At 37.0% G+C, this 19161-nt stretch overlaps 1 protein-coding gene across 4 annotated transcripts in view; it reads left to right on the forward strand.

Moving 5' to 3' along the window:
- The window catches only part of SEMA3D (semaphorin 3D), a 201247-nt gene that overhangs the window by 29164 nt on the left and 152922 nt on the right, over nt 1-19161 (forward strand). Inside the window, exon 1 of one of the 4 annotated variants that reach the window (XM_058725242.1) lies at nt 2667-2771. The exons of the other annotated variants lie outside the window; for them this stretch is intronic. The gene's annotated coding sequence lies outside the window, so the exon portion shown is untranslated. Of the gene's footprint in view, nt 1-2666; nt 2772-19161 lie in introns of those variants that run through there. 4 annotated transcript variants of the gene reach the window in all.

The following is a 19161-nucleotide window of genomic DNA, read 5'->3' on the forward strand; positions in this document are numbered from 1 at the left end:
GAAGATAGGCACAATTACTTTTCTTCAGTATTTTTGAAAGGGCGTTCCAACATGAAATGCTTGATTATTTACTTGAATCAGGATTGAAACACTTGGCTAGTTGAAGGCAATTCTGGGAATGAGAAGAAGGGTGCCTCTGGATGATTGAAGCTGGATTTCTGAATTGGTTCTTTCAGAAATAAGGGGCTGCATTGCCCATTTTCCATGAATTTACATTTTTCATAGTAAATTGCCTTGGATCAGATAAATTTTAAGTAACATCTCTCATTTTTTCATTACATTCAAAAAGAGTAGCCTTAATCTTCATCTTTCTCGTTCTCTTTATATTTCCTTTCTGTTGGACACTTGATTCTTTCTTATTTATTTTCCAGTGAGGCTTACCATTTTTATAGATAGCCTTTGTTTTTTTTTCTGTTTTTTTTTTAAATTTTCAGATTTCATTTCTTATTTTCAACTATTCTAAATACTTATGATTTTTGAAGTTTAGTTTTATTTTACTGCTTACTCTCATAAGCACTGTGTTCTTTGCAAGAATTTTCTAACTGAGTTATTACTCTACTGTGTAGTGACTGATACTATTTTCTGCTTTTCACAGGTGAGTAACATGAGGCACAAAGAGATTAAATAACTCGCCCAAGTTCCCTCCTAAGAGGTAAAGATGGGATGTAGACCCAGGCGGTTTGATTCCAGAGCTCAGGCTCTCAAATGCACAAATATTAACTTACTTTCTTAGAGAGGCACTTTCAAAGGCTGTCTTTTAATTTTGTCTTTGTTCCTTCTCTATTTTAATTTCTGCATGTTTCTTTTAGAAATTTTCCCCTTCCCTTCAAACTGTAAATTACCATTTTAGAATATACTGCTTTTCCCTCTCCTGTCCCTGGCCTCTCAGACCTTTCCAGGTCATTAGCTCACTGCTTGGGATATCCTCAGCCTCTAAACCTCTGTCCTGTGACATTCCATAGTTGACCCAGTTCCTTTACTTCTGTCTTCCAAGGAATCTGAGCTTTTTGAATGTTATTTTCCTTTCAGCCGGTTCCAAGATGATGTTTGCCTCTGCTAAGTGTATTTCCTCTCAGCTACTGGAACCTTCTGTTCTGCAGATTGCTCCTTGGTGCATTTGGGAAGAAGTTGCCAAGTCTCTTTTTGTGCATGTGCTTGTTTTTGAGTTCCTGGAAACTTGACAGAGCTTCCACTATTTTTCCACATTCTTCTTCCTCAAGTTGCGCCTCACCCTCCTCGTATACCTCTGCCGTGTTGTTTTCTCTCCACCCCACTTCACATCAGAATGTCCTCTTGTTCCAAATGCTGAAATATACCTGAGCCTTCCACCATCTTGTTCCACTGTGGCAAGAGCTGTATTTTAATCAACTATGATATGCCCTTCTGTAAAAACAAATGTCTACACATTCTGGAAACTTAAGCAACTAAGTTTTGTTCTATTTATTTATTTATTTATAAAAATTTTTTTAAGTTTATTTATTTTGAGAGAGACAGAGACAACACAAGTGGGGAGGGGCAGAGAAAGAGAGGGAGATCGAAAATCCCAACCAGGTTCCGAACGGTCCACACGGAGCCCGACATGGGCAGTGATTGAGGACAGGAATCATATAAGAAATACAGTGTAGTGGATAGATCACAGGCCATGCAGTCAGAAGATGCCGGTCTTTGCTACTGGTGGTTCTTGTCAGCCTGACTTTGGCTTCTGAGTAACTTCTCTTCTCAGCTTTGTTATTTATAGAGTGGGGAATTAATAATACCTAACTTCAAGGGTGAGGTTCAGATGGGCTAAGAAGCGTACACGTGTTTTACAAATTGAAAATTGCTATCCGATTCAAGTTGTCAAGCACGTAAAAAATTTTGATGAAAACATGGGAAATATGACTCCCATCAGTATCAGAATTTTATTTGATTCCGTTTTCTATTGAGCATCAGGAGTTTTCCTTAAATCTTGAAATCTGTGCCATGAGTTTTATTTAATTTTTTTTAATGTTTATTTCTTTTGAGACAGAGAGACAGAGAGCGAGCAGGGGAGGGGCAGAGAGAGAGAGAGGGAGACACAGAATCCGAAGCAGGCTCAAGGCTTTGAGCTGTCAGCACAGAGCCCGACGCGGGGCTCAAACTCATGGACCACGAGATCATGACCTAAGGTGAAGTCGGATGCTTAACCAACTGAGCCACCCAGGTGCCCACCATTGATTTTATTTAATAAAAGAAACTTATGATAGAATGGGTATCCCCGTGTGATTCATAGGAAAGACACAGATGGTCTCCACGGACATGCAGCAGTGTGTGGTATTATGGATGAAGTTCCACCTGGGAATCCTCTGTTTCCTTCTGTGAGGAGCTGTCTCACTCCCACAGGGATGATGATATCAAGGTTTTATATCTGCCCACGTGTCTAATTATATAAGTGATTCATTTATGTTTTAATCTTTAAAAAGACCATATTGCAAACCAACACATAGACTAACTGGAAGCAGCAGTAAAGGACTTACCCCATTTTATTCCTTTCTAGAAGCTGCTCAATTACTTTACATTTCAAGTCATTAATTAATAAGGCCATCGTAGGAACAAATTATAGAGGATGAAGCTAAATTTTTGAGTCTTTTGAGAACCGAGCTCAAATTGTTAGTATGGTTCTGATATTTCTTTATTCTGTTGATTGTGTCTTCTAGAATCGTGGTAACATCTGTGTGGTCCAGTTGGTTGTATCTTGTACATACAGACTGATATCAGCTATTTCCCAGGATAGTGCCCTGTTCCATTATCAGGCAAGCAGATTTATCTCTTGTATGTTTATGCTTCCCTTCGTAACTTAGGGTTGTCTTCTTTTCTGCCTTATTACAATTGTTCTCCATAAACTGCTCCTCCTGGTACCAGGTTCCGTAATAATGTTTTTCCTCTAGGTTATTTATGTCTTTTGTCTGTTTATAGATAGCTCCTTTGCCCATCAACTTGTGGGTCAGCCAAACTTACTGCTTGTTTAGTGCTTTAATCTTGCATCGTAAATCATTTTTCTCCGCATCTTAATCATTCTTCCATCATGTCTCTGAACTCCTTCCAGCTTCTCTTCACCTTTTGGATAATGAGGTCCCTGAGTCTGAACACCAGGTGCAATCCCACCAGTCCTGTCTAAGAGGGTGCTGTGGCCTCCAGCGCTGCTATGATGCCTTTTTATTCCCTGAGGTACTCATTACAGAGACCATGCCTGTCTCTACAGGCAAAGTCGGCAAGCTGCATCTCCCCTCTTGTCCTGTAACTCCCTCCTCGCTAAGCCCTTTTCCAGAGTGAAATCTCAATGTCTCTCACGCATTTTCTTGCTCTGGAGCTCTCACTATAACTCTGTCTCTGTTGGTTCTTACAGTTTTTATTGTACTCCTCCCGCCTGACTTATGATCTAATTCATCTGTTTATTTCCCTCTTTCTCTCTTTTTCTTGATTCTAACCCAGCATCTTTCCGGTCCCACAATTTCATGCTCATGCTTAATAGCCACCTCTGCCACTCTGACCGCATATGCATCCATCTCTTAAATACATAAACTTCTTGGGGCGCCTGGGTGGTTCAGTCGGTTAAGCGTCCGACCTCGGCTCAGGTCATGATCTCATGGCTCGTGAGTTTGAGCCCCGCATCAGTCCCTGTGCTGACAGCTCAGAGCCGGAGCCTGCTTCAGATTGTGTGTCTCCCTCTCTCCCTGCCCCTCTGCTGTTCTGCTCTCTCTCTCTCAAAATAGATAAACATTAAATTAAAAAAAAAATTAAAAAAACACATCAGCTTCTTTCACACATCCTTGAGAAAGGATACACTTATCCCCTTCTGTTTATCTAATGTTTTACTTTTTTTGTTTTTTTTGAAAGCAAATTGATAAGTGGTTTGGCATTAATCTGTTAGTCTTGAAAATTTAATTTTATCACAGTTGATCAGAGAATAGAGCTATGAGTTATTTTTTAACGCTAGTCTTTGCAACTTAATAAAATAGCATTCAGTTCAGTTTTTTTATCCATAAATTATATATTTTGGGGAAATACTTGATAGGTATGGTATCTCCGGAACAGTTATAATGTAAATGATGGCTTGGGTTTTTTTTTTTTTTAAACATTTTTTTAACGTTTATTTATTTTTGGGACAGAGAGAGACAGAGCATTAACAGGGGAGGGGCAGAGAGAGAGGGAGACACAGAATCGGAAACAGGCTCCAGACTCTGAACTGTCAGCACAGAGCCCGATGCGGGACTCGAACTCACGGACCGTGAGATCATGACCTGAGCCGAAGTCGGACGCTTAACCAACCGAGCCACCCAGGCGCCCGATGGCTTGTGTTTTTAAAGTTCGAATTTTCTTTTCTTTCTTTCTTTCTTTCTTTCTTTCTTTCTTTCTTTCTTTCTTTCTTTCTTTCTTTCTTTCTTTCTTTCCTTCCTTCCTTCCTTCCTTCCTTCCTTCCTTCCTTCCTTCCTTCCTTCTTTCCTCCCTTCACTTCATTCTTTCCTGCCTTTTCCCCTTCTTTTCTCCAGTCATGTGATGGTTACTGAAGTCCTATCATCTGCAGATTAGTGTGAGGGAGAGAATGCAGCACCTGTATTCTTGACCTGCTCTCACAGAAATTACTGTGCAGCTACATCCAATCACATACATTCTGTCACTTGTGTCTTCATACATAGCAAGACCATGGTTCAAAAATATGATGATTAAGTGAGACCAAGATAGCATTTTACTCACAGCCTATAGGAATAGTGAGAGATAAATCCCAAATCAAGTTTTGGATCATTGTGGAAGGACACTGAACACTTGAAAAGTTAGTAGTTAAACAGTGAAAGTCTTCTCACTGCCCACCCAATGAATTTTATCAAAACACCTTCAGAGCATGAATATGGTTTGTATACAAATGGAGAAATGAAGTGAGGGAGGCTGGAAAATGAGCTTGGGAAATGTTGTGATAGTCCAGGAATTAGATAGATGATAAGGACAATAAGGATTAAAGTATGGAGAAAATTTGAGTGTGGTACTGTGACTTTGGGAGCTAGCTTTAAAATCAGTGGCTGGTTGAAATTGGTTCTATTGAGTTTTACCACTTGGAATGTTTTCATGGTTAATCTAGACTCCTGAAAACCCTTCTGTGGCCTGTTGGAATGGAAAGAATATTTGGAGATGGCGGTATGGAAAACTAATGGTTACAATCCCCTCAGTTGATTCATAGTCTTATAACTGGTTACAAAATTTTGAGTTGAAAGAGCAGTTGTTGTCAAAATAAGTTAACTTTAGGGTCTAGTGTGAGTAGGAAAAAAAGGGCAGCCAAAAAGTGTGGCCAAAGGGGATTAATGGAGACTAAGGTCAAGCAGGGAAAATCCAACGGCTGCAGTGAAGGAGTGCTGTAGTTAACAAAGCAGGTGGACAAAATGGGCACAGTTGGTGGGAATGGGTGAAAGAAGTAAGTGAAAGTAATCTGTGAGAGACTGAGGAAGTCTGAGCTTTTGCTTTTAAGAAAAAAGAAAAACTTCTGAGGCGATGTGGCAAACCGGTGTGTTTTGCAACTGAAGTGAAAAGTTGAGGGCAGCATATTGCTGGGGAAGGAAAGACTCCCCTGGCCAGGAGAGATATTGTTGTTTGTTGGTTTCGTTTGGTTTCCCAAGTCATGGTGATCCACATAGAGCTGTAAATTGACGCTTTTCATTGATTTATAAGACTCGCGAAAGAAAAATTAAAAAAAAATAAATAAATGGCAGATCATCTTGAATCACAGTGCAAAAGACCCAGATATCAGAATAACAGAGTGAGCACTTTAGATAATATACGTAAGGTTTGGGGCAAGGGTCAAATGGTGGTGGAAAGATCCATGAACTATATAGTGGAGATCTGTTTAGGGATACCAAATTGTTAACTTATTTATATATTTGTATAACCTATTTTTAGAAACTTCGTCTCACTTGGGGAAATAAACTAAAAATCTTTCTGTTAATACTCTGAAGGTATTAATCTTCCATTCAAGTTATTTTCATTTAACCTACATCAGTATATTAACATTAACATCAAAATCGTTCCCTTGTTTGATATTATTATTTATTTACGGTCATATGTTTAGTATTGACTTTCTCTATACCTCCAAGCCTCTAAGAAACAATCTTTAGGGGCATCTGGGTGGCTAAGTCAGTTGAGGGTCCAATTCTTGATTTCGGCTCAGGTCATGATCTCATGGTTCGTGGGTTTGAGCCCTGCGTCAGGGCTCTCTCTCCCTCTCTCTCTCTGCCCCTCCCCTGCTTGCTCACTCGCTCTCCCTCAAAATAAATAAATAAACATTTTTTTAAATGAATAATCTTTATTTTTATAAAATGAAAAAACAGAACTAAAACTCAGATTTTTTTTTAACTGACTAAAACAGTAGGTTTGTGTCAGGGATCGTGAGATTTTGTGTATGTTTAAAGTGGTGTTTATTCCTGAAGCTTGTCAACCTCTCTGCACAGTGACTTACTGTGTTTATCTTTATAAAGAGTAAACCATTACACAAACTGACTTCCATTTGGGAACTGTAGTGCTAAGTGTTAATGGCATCATTATTCCAAACAAAATGTGTTAGAACCATTGCTTTATGTGGTAGGTTTCCTGTGGGAATTTCCATGAAAAGTTTTGTAGTCTGTGAGACATTCACATGGCACAACTGTTTTCTTTTTACAATGTCTTATGCTAATGATTTTTCTTGGTAGACGGGTTGGTCCTTTTCATAAAGAAATGTCAATTTCGGGGCGCCTGGGTGGCGCAGTCGGTTAAGCGTCCGACTTCAGCCAGGTCACGATCTCGCGGTCCGTGAGTTCGAGCCCCGCGTCAGGCTCTGGGCTGATGGCTCGGAGCCTGGAGCCTGTTTCCGATTCTGTGTCTCTCTCTCTCTCTGCCCCTCCCCCGTTCATGCTCTGTCTCTCTGTCCCAAAAATAAATTAAAAAAAAAAAAAAGAAATGTCAATTTCTTAACCTTTGCTTGCTATCTTTTTATATGTATTCTTTATACTGAATGAATATGGTTGACAGGTAGGCAGTAACTTTGGAGGGACATGTAAATGACACATCAGGGGATGGAGTTTGCTCCTAAATGGGTAAGCATCTGAAAATTTTTCCACATCGAATTAGAATTCATCAAGATCCTAAGTTTTGAAGAGAGACTTGTTTTTCTCCAGAGACCATTATGAAATGTACTCTTGAAAATTCATTTATTTGTTGAACCAGCCCCAGCATTCCATGAAATACGTAGAAGTTAGAGGCTGCTTATTATCTTAAGAATTACTTATGTTATGACATAATGTGAAATGTAAATATCTTAATGCCTTATTCTGTACACATGTAGCATCTCTAAGCATATATATATATATATATATATATATATATATATATAAACACACACACACATACATATACATACATATATATACATACATATATATCTAGATTTATATTTATCTAGATATATATATATGCATACATATGTATGTATATGTATGCATACATATATATGCATATATATATGCATACATATATAAATATAAATCTATCTATATATATACACACATACATATATATGCATATATATGTATGCATATATATATGCATATATATGTATGCATACATATATATATATATATATATAAATCTAGATAAATTTGGATTTAAAGGCACATCAGGTAAAATAAAGGGAATTGTATAAGTGTGATCAGTTACACTGCTCATTCATATATTCAACAGCTCAGCATCAAATTGTTGATTAAGGTGCCTCTGTTTTTTAATGATAAATCAAGGACTGTTTACTCGTTGTCCTATGATAGATGCAAAAATCACTATGGTAATATTAGACTCTAATAATTTGCATTCTTTTGAAGAGCTAGCCTGCATTAGAAATAAATATCTAAAATAAAGCATTCATATCTGTAAATATGATGTACCTTGAAGGTAAATAAGCCATAATTATTTTATTATACTTTTTTCAAATAATAAATGTTTCACAGTCACTGAATATACAAATGAATCATTCGCAAAATATGTTAATTAACATCATCACTAGGGGCTGCTCACAGATTTGCCTGTAACTAAAGATCTGTGTACTCTTCCATGTTACTTCCTTGTTCAAAATGCATTAAATTTCACTTTGACTAAGTGTGATTAGAGATTTAATATGTACCCAAGGAAAATAACTAATTGACCCATTAGGGAGATTAAAACTAAGACCATAGCCTCATAAGCACTAAGCTGTAATGGACAAGTTAACTAGCCTCCTAGTGATACGGCACACAGCAAGACATCATTATCATTATCTCTTAGCAACATATTTTTAAATTACAAGGGAAAATAAAAGTATGTCATGCTAAAGTGTTTATGGGTGAAATGCACTGTTATCTTCACCTCACTTTGAAAAACATTAAAAAAAAACAGATGGCTTGGCAGGATGGATAGATATGCATTAAGGTGAATATAGAAAAGTTTACTTATGGAATCGAGGTATCAGGATATGGATGTTTGTTGTATACTTTTCTGTTATGTATATTTGACAGTTTTTATTATAAAATTTTGGAAAAACATTTGCAAAATAAGAAAGACTATTACATCATTTTAAAGTAATCAGCGTGATAAAACGTGAAGGGAAATGCCAATAATAACATGACATAATTCCTTATAAGTAGGAAGACAAGCTATGCCATATTTTAAAATGAGAAGTATATTTTTTAAGCAAATCTAAACCTTAGCCAAATTCCCTTTAGATTAATGCTTTTTTTTCGGAAAAAAGATTTTTAGTCTTTTCTCTAGATTATGTGTTTAAACCTAATTATTTTTTATGGTTGTCTATTATTTAGGGCTAACCTAAAGTTATCACCTTGTATTGTATTCTCGTCAATGGGCTTATTCAGTTTTATGGTTCTCTCTGGTACATTTACAAAATACACTTTATACTGCCTTTCTAGTTCCCTATTAACAAGGAAACAGTCGGTCCTACTGTATTTCAAATCATTGTCACATTGACCATTACTTCATTTGCAATAAAAAGCACGGATAAACTAGGCAAGTGCATTTCATACAAGCTCATTTCTGAAGTGTTAATAAGTAAAAGTCTGGTCAGCCTTGGCACAGAGCAAGTGGCAGACCCCCCGCACGGTGGTATTTGTGTGAGGTTTGATGGGATACCAAGGGTGTAGCTCCCTACCTATTCCCCTCTCTTCTTTCAGGTTTTGTTCCACCTTTTCAAAAATAAATAAAGTGTGGTTAAAAGGTAAGTATTATCAACCCCTACGAGTTATTACTATCTGAGCTTTAATTAATGTATATTCTAGACAGTCTTAAGGAAATGGGGCATGGAGAGAGTTTGGAATTTAGAAATTCTCTCATGTCGATAACGTCCGAGAATATCTCAGTTCAGCAGGCGCAGGGGAGATCCCAGCCTGGGGGCCAGGCAGTCAGAAGCAAGCGGGAGGCACTGTGTGCTAACAGGAGCCAGGCAGCCATCTCTTTGGACTGAGGTGACGAAAGGAGAGCAGTCTTACATGATAGTTTATCAAGGCCAGCAGTCTTTGGATAATCCGTGTCCATACCTCTTGCAATATTTTTTATAGACATGATCAATTCAAAACCATATTGGATTACAAATGATGTTTGGGTCTCTGCTATATAACTTTACTGCTGTGTTTCACTGAAACAAATACAGTGTGAACTCGTTATGATGCCTGATGTTGTCACTAGGTTAGAAATGACCTGTAAATAGTTACTTAGCTCCCTCAGAATTAGCAGCCATGGCTTTCTGACATTTGCTCAATATGAACAATTGCAAGTTGTCCCGATTTCTGAGACTGCTTGACTTTGATTTTCGTAGGAAGGAGAGCAAAAGACTGACAACCCTTCCAAGCGCTTTCTACTATCTCATGAGTTTCACAGAATAAAATTTGCCATATCAACTACAAGCCATCGATCATTTTCTCATGTGGATCCATACTTGTGTTTGTTTTCTAAACCATACTTTTTTATAGAAATTATTTTGATAATGAGATTATCAATACATTGTTGCACTGCTTACATCATAGAAGCAATACTCCTCTGTTATTAAATTATTACTAGCCATCATACACTGTTAATATTCTGTTGTTTCACTGTTTTCCAAGCATCATAAATAGTTCTTAGTTTTCTTTTACTATAAGATATAATTAACCTTTTACACTCAGTCTGCCTGAGATCATTTTCATCTTTGCCAACTTGTCTGCTCCACAACCCCGACATAGGTTTATGTTGTCCTCATGCTATAAACTAATTCCTTTTGGGGCAAGAGCAGGGATGTCTTTCACCTGCCAAATTGTTTAATTTTTTTTTTTTTTACCCGAGATCAAATTTAGTTGCATATATTGAAATCTCTTTGACTTGCATATGGTTAACAATGATCCTTTCATATACCACTTTGGCTTAACCAAATAATGAGTAGGAGGTCAATTCAGTCATTACTTATATGCACATTTCAATAAAAATTGTCCAACAGGTAGTTGAAATAATCAAAACCTAAGATCAAAAAGCACTTTCTTTGGATAAACAAATGCTTTCCTACAACTAGGTATAGGTGTAAAACAAAACATGAAAACAAAACAAAGAGATCACAATGATGATAAATGGTTAATAAATCAGAGGGAAGCAAAAAAATTGTACAATGATGACATTTTCCTATATTTTATTATCAGGCCACAGTATACATACGATAATGAACATTTGATATAATTAGAAGTAAAGAAAAGCACTCAGGGCATATACCATATTTGTAAGAGTTTGGTTTTTTTTTCAAATTAGTTTTGTGAGCTTTTTCATTATTTTGATCGAAGTAAGTTCAGAAAACTTTTCATTCTTTTTACAGAGGGTCTAAGATTTATGACTTTATAATATGAAATAAAAATTATTTAATATCTTTTAGGAAAAGTCTAGTATAAAAGCTTAAGATGTCCTAGAACCTTGAATTCAATATAATAAACTGAATATAGATTATTAATGCAAAAATCATTATGTGAGATGCTTTGAGGATGTAGAAGAATCGTATTCAGATAAACTATAATAATTAAATTAAAAACTGCATACCTGTGTGGTCATCACATGTACACACAAATCCATTGTGAAGTCAATTTTAACTAGTATTGAAATATATTCTTGTCTAATTATTAAGCCTTCTGATGAGGAACTATATAGTTTTTGGAACTGATTTTGAACATAATCTATTTCTGGTAAGAATGTCACACTGTTGTTATTTACCTGTGTTTTTGCTTTGTTTTGTTTTAACTTGGAATTAGAAAGGATTTATAGGAATTTTTTATATATGCAAAAATGTGGGGAAGTTTACCTGTTTTTTCTTATAACTTTATTTTTTATTTGTTAAAATTTACATCCAAATTAGTTAGCATATAGTGAAGCAATGATTTCAGGAGTAGATTCCTTAATGCCCCTTACCAATTTAGCCTATCCCTCCTCCCACAACCCCTCCAGCAACCCTCAGTTTGTTCTCCATATTTATGAGTCTCTTCTGTTTTGTCCCCCTCCCTGTTTTTATATTATTTTTGTTTCCCTTCCCTTATGTTCATCTGTTTTGTCTCTTAAAGTCCTCATAGGAGTGAAGTCATATGATTTTTGTCTTTTTCTGACTGACTCATTTCACTTAGCATAATACCCTCCAGTTCCATCCACGTAGTTGCAAATGGCAAGATTTCATTATTTTTGACTGCTGAGTAATACTCCATTGTATATATATACCACATTTTCTTTATCCATTCATCCACCAATGGACATTTAGGCTCTTTCCATACTTCGGCTATTGTTGATAGTGCTGCTATAAATATTGGGGTGCATGTGTCCCTTCAAAACAGCACACCTGTATCCCTTGGATAAATGCCTAGTAGTGCAGTATGCATAAATGTGGGGAAGTTTACCTGGTTTTATTGAAGATTTCCAAAGTAAGGAAAGAAGACAGACTATGCAGGACGAAAAGAAGGAATGAGAAAATCAACAAACTTCACAGATAATTTATTTCCTCTATTCAATGTTTATAAAGGATTTCTGTGGCAATTTCCTTTTTATGTAGCTTATTTGTTTTTTATTTTCAGTAATATCAGATCATCTCTCTAATTCCATGTGTGTGTGTGTGTGTGTGTGTGTACACGTGTGTGTGTGTATTTCTTTGTTGCAGATAACATTGCTATTTCATTTATATTGTTTACCATTTGAAGAAAGTTCAAGGTGATATTTAACTTTTTTTATTATAACTGGGTTAAATTGTTTTTAAAACTTTAGGAACAAATATGTTCCTAAACATATTTTGAAATGTTACTTTGTTTATCCCACCTTTACAATGAAAGGAATTCTCAGGAAACACAAAATAACAAGATTACCACTGAGGAAAGTCAGTGTGAAGAAAGTCAGCTTTGGACTTTTTCCAGCAGGGCTTAATTGTGGTGCTACAATGAGGACATTGTTAGACCAGGCTTCTACCTACTAGTGAACTCAGACATAAACTCAGAAAACAGCAATATAGAAAAGCTTCAATGACCATAATCTTTTGGCTGTAAGTCTAACAAAAGCGGGAAAATGTGGATGAGTAAAGGAGGTATCAGAATGAAGCTTGAAGATTCAAGTGGTAAACTGATTAGTATATGGCATACACAATTTTTTCTTCAGGAATGATTTGGTGGGTGATCTCACTTGAAGCACTGCATTTTCTTAATTTTCTAGAAAAGCACTTAGAAGTTTCCAGAATTTTTCAGTTTGTGGTATCTTTAGCAGCTCAGTAATATTTTTAAGGCACCACTAGGCCAACACACAAAAACCAAGAATTCTGTTTAGTAAATAGTTGCAGCCAAATAACATATTAGTTATGGCCAAACAACTTAGGAAGTTATTTATGTCCTGATAACCTAAATTGAAACAAAAATTAAAATTAATATTTTTATTTCATTCATAAATAACTGTTAGTGTGTGTGTGTGTGTGTGTGTGTGTGTGTGTGCATATTGGGTGCGTATGTACACAACTTCTTAAACCTTGGAAACAATGCTGCCAACTTCATTCCCTGTTCCACATGGATTTTCAGGAGGCACTTGCTTTTTGATCACATGACCTTCTGGAAACCCAGCTTCACCCAGCTATGACATCCTTGAAAGGAATGTTGCACTCTCTAATGTCAAAACAGCAAAATACCTCATGTAGTAGTTTGCGTAGTGTCTGACAGATGTCAGATGTTGTGTTTACCTTGAAATTTCCAAATACCCGACGGCACCCGGGGGAGTTCACTGTAGTGCTCCGGGGTGCCTTGGCACATAGTTTTGGAATCATAAATTTAAACCAGTTGATGCTAATATGAATCATAGCCCCTGAATCTTAAAATCGAAAAATCAAACAGCCTCTGCCACAGTGAAAACCAATGGAAAGCCCTGGGAAGCAACTATAAACTCCCACATCTTATTCTTTCATCTCGGTGTTTTCCCGTTCTCTCAGCCTAGTTATTGTGAATATTGCTTAGCATTCACAGTATAATTGTCTGTGGCTTTGGAAATTTGAAGTTAGAATACACAGTGGTTATGCATGGTACCGTCATCGTGGCTGAAGGCAAGAGTTACTTGCATATTTGTAGAAAATAATATTATCATTGTCTGTTAGGACATTTAACATTTTGATGTGGCATTTTAAGAGTTGGAGTAAAAGTTTTTCAAAGTTTCCAATGACATTTTTCACTCAGAGGCACTACTTTTTTTTTCTTTTTTTTTAACAATGCATGTGAGATGTATTTTACTGAGAGGAGTGTTTCTGTGTTCTCATGTGTATATCTTAACTGCACATAAACCCTAGTGTGCTCTGAGTCAGAGGATTTGAACTAATTTTCCACTTTATCTCATTTTTTTTTATTTGAGTAACACAGTTAACTATATAAACATTGTTTCCTTTTAAAAACAAACATCTTATAGAAATGTGTATTTACCCTCAGCTAAGGAACTCAGTGGATCTTATCTGGATTATTAGAAGAAATCACATATGAGAATTTTTGAACTACATCCTTGTTTCCTTCTCAGTCAACCATGAAAGCTATCAGTGTCCCCAAATGAAGGCTCAGAACAGAAAACTACAGCAAGGTATAATAAAGTGAATCATGAGGAATGTAAATCAATTTTTTAAGTGAAAAGAAAAACAGGAAATGTTATAGCATAGAGCTCTTATCTCAGACAGGGCTGAGGCTCATGTTGATACTAGTTCCTGTCACTGAAGTTCTTATGATTTTGAAATCAAGTTTGAGTTAATTTTTTCCCCACCTTTGCATTTTCAACCTAATTTCCTACCAGATACTTTGTCGATAAAGTTTCCGTAACTTGAAAGAATAAATCATCATAATCTTTTGCTGTGGTAACAAGTCAGGAGCGGGCTTTAGTAGCAGGGATAATTTGTTTAATTTGTATTCACTGGTTGAAATCATTTACCATCTACTAGATAATAGGTGTTTGAGTAAGTGAAAGCCACAACTAGTCCCCAGCAGGCTGGTTTGTCTGGGACCTTGTGAATTCTCTCAGCTGAAACAGTCCTAAAATCTAGAGGGAGACATAGCAGGGAGTTGGTCATATGGAGGAAACCTTTTTGAAGGTAATGGGAGGGACACGTCACCTATGTTATATGTCCAGGACTGCTTCTGATTATTTCAAAAGAATTTTTAAATGTTTTTATTTACTTTTGAGAAAGAGAGAGAGAGAGAGAGAGAGAGAGAGAGAGAGAGAGAGAGAAAGCAGGGGAGGGGCAGAAAGAGAAAGAGACACAGAAACCGAAGCAGCCTCCACGCTTTGAGCTGTCAGTGGGGCTCAAACTTACAGATGGTGGGATCATCACCTGAGCTGAAGTTGATCGCCCAACAGACTGAGCCACCCAGGCGTCCCTGACTCTGATTATTTCTGATCCAAGTACATGAGCAGAAAGTAGTAAATTAGCTGATACGGTCATGTGCAATATCTAGATAAGTAAAACATTAGGAGAAAGAAATAATATGTAAAAATAAGGTACAAGAAGAAAAAAATAATTTGATTTTTCTATTTCATGAGATCCTGTCACCTCAATGTCAGAAATATAAATGCATGTTTCTCTGTGTATATGTATGTGTTTCTATATGTGAGTGTTTTCCTTTTTTTTTTTACCTCTGTATTGATTATGGCATTACACACACACACACACACACACACACACACACACACACACACATATATATATATATATATATATATATATATATATATATATTTGTGATTGGTGTTGAATTGCTTTTTAGCTGGGTAACTAGTAGTAGATCTATAGTTAGAAACATGTTTACAGATAGTTAGAAATAAGGATGATTAAAAAGACGGACAGAACCCTATGCCTGTGAGCAAGTTCTCTTAACATTGACAATGAGCCCTTCCCCGGAGGACTGAATATTTTCCTGGCTCGCTGTCTTCGTCTTAATTGCTGCATCGAAATGTCTTCTTTTGGCCTTTCTATTTCTCAGGCCCTTCCCTTGAATTGTCCGTGTTAAATTTGCTACTCCTCTGAGCACCCACACAGATTCACAACATCCTTTGGTAGCCTGCTTTAAAAGTGTGCCACTGTGTTACGAAAAGCATCTGGAGATTTCACTGTATATTTCTCCACGTATATAAATGTGTCAATGTATGAGAAGACTGGTTCTTGCAGCCCACTGCTCCTCTATTTCTTTTATCTATAGTATCTGCAACTATGCTGGGCTTTTATTTTGAAAATATAACTACTTTTTGTGTGTGTGTCAGTATCATGACATACTATCTTAAATGCAGAATTAAGTAAAGGATTTTTAAATAGTATAACATGTGAAATATGATGTTGTATGTGTATATAACAAAACTATAAAATACTATATAAAAATAGGTAGATTAAATTGTCCTTTTTTTAAGTTTATTTTTATTTTGAGAGAGAGAGAGAGAGAGAGAGAGAGAGAGAGAGAGAGAGAGAAGTGGGGGAGGGGCAGAGAGCAAGGGGGAGAGAAAATACCAAGCAGGCTACATACCAGCAGTGCAGAGCCCGACATGGGACTCAATCTCATGAACCATGAGATCTTGACCTGAGCCGAAATCAAGAGTTAGAGGCTTAACCAACAGAGCCACTCAGGTGCACCATTCTTTTTTTGTTGTTGTTTTGTTTTGAGAGGGGGGGGGGCATGAAAGTGAGCAGGGGATGGGAAGAGGAAAGGGAGAGAGAGAATCTCAAGCAGGCTCCACTCTCAGCATGGAGCCTGGCACAGGGCCCCATCTCATGACCCTGAGATCATGACCTGAGCCAAAATTAAGAGTCAGATACTTAACCAACTAAGCCACCCAGGCACGCCTAAGTTTACCAAGTGCTGCTTCTTGATATGTTTTCAGTCTCTCAAAGTTTTGTATTCTAGTCATTAAAAGTAACTTCTTGGGGCACCTGGATGGCTCAGTTGGTTAAGGATGACTCTTGATTTTGGCTCAGGTCATGATCTCATCTTCATGAATTCAAGCCCCCCATCAGGCTCCATGCTGACAGCTCAGAGTCTGCTTGGGATTCCCTCTCTGTCTCTCTCCTTTCTGCTCATACAAGCTCTTTCTGTCTCTTTCAAAAATAAATAAACATTAAAAAAATGATGTATATTTGCAAATATATTACAATCTCCCTCCAAATTTAAGGCCTTCTCCCTAACAGATTTTTTGTGGTGGTAGTTATTAAACACACTCTATTATCTTGTTCAGTGAGAAGATTGACTCCTGGTAATTTCCTGTCCCTTTTACGGAAGTTCTTTTCCATGAATTGTATTTTCAGTACTCCACGTTGCCAGCAAGGTGTCTTTTTGAAAAATTTAGCAAATTGTCTTAAAGTAGACTTGCTCTTGACTTTACTTTTCCGAATTAGGTGGGTGATGTCTTGGCATTTGGCATTTCATAGAGAAAGTCCTTTCAATTCCCGGGTATGGTTCAAGAGAGAAATATTCAGGAAAAAAATATGTATAAGATGGGTTATATTTATTTTGAGAAGCCATCACTCAGCCAAAAAAGAGAAAAGGTTATTACATTCACATCATATTGCTTGTCTGGGAATCTTTCTAGTGAGAACAAAAGGAGCCGTAAAATTAAAGAAAACATTGACAGGATTTTCAGACACTAAGAATGCCATCCCTCTTTCCTTTCTTATGAAGAACTTCTTCCTGGGATCTCTGAAACCAAACAAATACCAAAAGCCTTTATTCTTCTTTCTAAACCTTGTCTACATCCTGCTCTCTGACATCCATGATGAATGCAAATTGAGGAAAATGTTGTATTACCATGGAGAACTATTACAAAAAAATAGGACCACCATGAGATAGTTAGATTCCTTATTTCCCTGATGTGGTCTATGTCTTTTATAGATAAATTATGACATCTTCAGAAAGTTTTTATTATGGAGTTTTAAATAAGGTTGTAATTTCATGCCTAGAGAAATAAATTGGGACTTTTAAGGCAATAAAATTCATATGGAATTAACTGTAGCTGATAACTGAAATTGTAGATACAACTGAACACTTTCTCAACATTTCACTAGGCATTTACAATTTTTTCTTAATGTTTATATTATTTATTTTGAGATAGAGCACGTACGAGTGAACACGAGCAATGGGGGAGTGGCAGAGAGAAGGGGAGAGAGAGAATGCGCTGTCAGCACAGAGCCCAGCCTAGAGCTGGATGTGGGGCTCAGTCTCAGGAACCCTGAGAATATGACCTGAGCTGCTATCAAGAGTCAGACTCTTAACCGACTGAGCCACCAGGCGCCCCTCACTAGGCATTTTTGGTTCAAAAATCTATATTGGTAGAGAAATGACATCTCAAATTTTAAGTATGCAATTGAATTATTTAAAACTTGGGGGAGGGGCGCCTGGGTGGCTCAGTCTGTTAAGCGCCCCACTTTGGCTCAGGTCATGATCTCACAGTTGGTGAGTTAGAGCCCCGCATTAGGCTCTGTGCTGACAACGCAGAGCCTTCATGAAGCCTGCTTCGGATTCTGCATCTCTGTCTCTCTCTCTCTGCCCCTCCCCTGCTCACACTCTGTCTCTCTCAAAAATGAATAAACGTTAAAAAAAATTTAAAAAAAAAAAACTTGGGGGAGAAATACTTAGCAAATTGTCTTTTTAAAGTGATGTTGTATATCAAGTTCAGAAATTCTTACCCAATCAGATCAACTCAGATGCCTGGCCAACCTCCTGTAATTGACAGAAACACATTCTTTCTCTTTTCTTTTTTTGGAGGGTAGGGTGGTTGTTAAATTTAAATAGTGCATTAATGTATTAAAGCTCCGTTTAAATGCCTTTTTTAAACTCTTTTCCTATTCTCTTTTTTTTTTTTGAGTGCAAAGTGCATTGCACACATCATAAATTAATACTGAGAAATCCAAATTTACTCCAATAGGGTCTCTCAGTGACGACTTTATAAACTAGGCCCTTGTTTATTCTGTGTGTGGCCACTTTGGTTATTAGGAGAGGTTACACTGACTGCTTTTTCCCAGATTTATGAGACTTGGCAAAAACCTTGAGAAAACAGAGCCCAGCTTCTCTCTATAGAAAACATTATTAATACTAAATAAACATTAATTTAGGTAAACTGGTACTACTCAGCCCAACAGGAATACGCTCTTATTTAGATTTCCCTCCGATGGGTGAAAGAGTACATGGGGGAAATTGCTTTGTACAGACCACAAGGAAGGTGCATTTAAGTAACAGTTAAGACTCTGTCCTCAGAAACTTTCATACTCATTCATTAAGAGCGGTACAGCTCTGTCAGGGAGGCATGCGCCAGGTCCTTCTCCCGGTGGAGAAAGATCAAGAGGACATTCAATCTTTTAAAAATTAGCACAGTATCCCTGATAGCACAGTGATTAATTTTCTCGGGATTCCATCAAAAGCTTTGATAAATAGGCATCCTGTGCCGTTAGTTCACACATGGCTTTCAAATAACTTACTGACTCTCGATAACATGAAAATTCATGAACAGGTTAAAGCATTTTTCGAAAGATAACTTGAACCTAACTCTCATCAATAAGTTAATGGCATGAAAAGAGAAAAGGGAGGTGATTTCTGTGCTAGACTGAAAAATGACACACATACAACGACTAGTTACAGTGTCCCACTGAATTGGATCTTAAGTTGGACA

Source organism: Neofelis nebulosa, chromosome 4 (assembly GCF_028018385.1).
Source record: "Neofelis nebulosa isolate mNeoNeb1 chromosome 4, mNeoNeb1.pri, whole genome shotgun sequence".
Classification (NCBI taxonomy): domain Eukaryota; kingdom Metazoa; phylum Chordata; class Mammalia; order Carnivora; family Felidae; genus Neofelis; species Neofelis nebulosa.